Genomic DNA, 1,475 nt, shown 5'->3' on the forward strand with positions numbered 1-1,475 from the left:
TCTCTTTAAATTGAGAGGCTTTGTAATCCTTCCATTGCCAGGCTAGTGCCTCGCAGCCTCAGGGTGGGAAGCACAGTCCACTGCCTGATGTTCCCAGTGCTCTGCTGCCCATGGCAGTGATGGCGTCTCCAGCTGTCAATGATGATCCTGCATGACCCTCATCATATGCCTGTCAGCCCCAGGCCGGCTCTTAAATGGGGTCACTCACAGGGACAGACTGACTGCAGCCGGCAAGATGGCCAGCTATTGGCATGTCATATCTAGAGCTAGATACTCTGCTAATAAATAAAATTGATGTCAATATAAAATGCAGCTCCTGGGACAAAGGGTGTTTAATTGACATTATTTATACATATACAAATGTAAATAGCCCTGGCCGGTGTGGCTCAGCTGGTTGGGCATCATCCCAGCACCGAATGTTGCCCATTCCATTCCAGGACACAGCACATGCCCAGTTGCAGGCTCTGTCCCTGAGATGTTTTGCTCTCACATCAATGTTTCTCTCTCTCTCTCTCTCTCTCTCTCTTCCCTTCCCCCTTCCTCTCTCTCTAAAAATCAATTAAAAATCTTTTTCAAGTGTAAATAACTTACACGTAAAATGAACAACTCTTAAGTGCACAGTCTGATGAATTTTCACATACATTTTCCCCTGTGTAACCACCATCATGCAGGTGAAGACAGAGCATTCCCAGCACACCAGCAGGCTCCCTCTTTCTTTCTTCCCATCCATCCTCCCGCCAAAATATTACTATTTCTGCTCTCTGTCATCCTAGACCAAGCTTGCCTACTTTTGAACTTTTTTTCAATGGAATTACATATAGCCTGCATTCTTTTGTGTCATTCAACATTACGTTGGTGAGACTTATCCATGCTTTTGCAGTAAGAGTTCATGCTTTGTCATGAAAAAAGTGTATGAATATTCCACTTTTTTTTTCCAATCTATTGGTCATTTGGGGCTGTCATTTGGGTTGTTTCCAGTGAGGCTATTAACAACAAAGCTTCTATAAATATTATGGTCCCTGTCTTTTAGTGGCCTTTTTTTCCCCCAAGGTAAGGAGAATATTGCATATATTGAGCCCCTACTTTTTGCCAAGTATGGAGTCAAATATTACACATATGCTATTTTCATTTTAACCCCTGTGACTGGGAGAGTTGTATCACATTTTATAGATGAGGAAATGGAAATTCAAAGAGATTATCACTTGCCCAAGGGGACATTACTACTAAGCAGCACAGCCAGATTTGAAGCGTGCATCAAAATAACAAAATCTCAGCTCTTTTCACTACTCTTTCAGTGTTCCAAAGAGACCTTAGAAAAATCTTGCATTTTTAAACACAGGCATTCTTGGCCATTTTCCACATCTCATTGCTGGAGGAATTATGCACATCCTATGGGACCTTTGTTTTTTGTTTGTTTGTTTGTTTTTTATCTTTATTTTTCAGATTATTACAGATGTCCCTCTTTTCCCCCCCCC

General features: G+C 41.9%; 1 protein-coding gene across 1 annotated transcript in view; it reads right to left on the reverse strand.

Annotated features, from left to right (window-relative positions):
• The window catches only part of LNP1 (leukemia NUP98 fusion partner 1), a 43,358-nt gene that overhangs the window by 16,213 nt on the left and 25,670 nt on the right, over window positions 1–1,475 (reverse strand). The window lies entirely within an intron of this gene.

Source organism: Myotis brandtii, unplaced genomic scaffold, assembly GCF_000412655.1.
Source record: "Myotis brandtii unplaced genomic scaffold, ASM41265v1 scaffold1464, whole genome shotgun sequence".
NCBI classification, from domain to species: domain Eukaryota; kingdom Metazoa; phylum Chordata; class Mammalia; order Chiroptera; family Vespertilionidae; genus Myotis; species Myotis brandtii.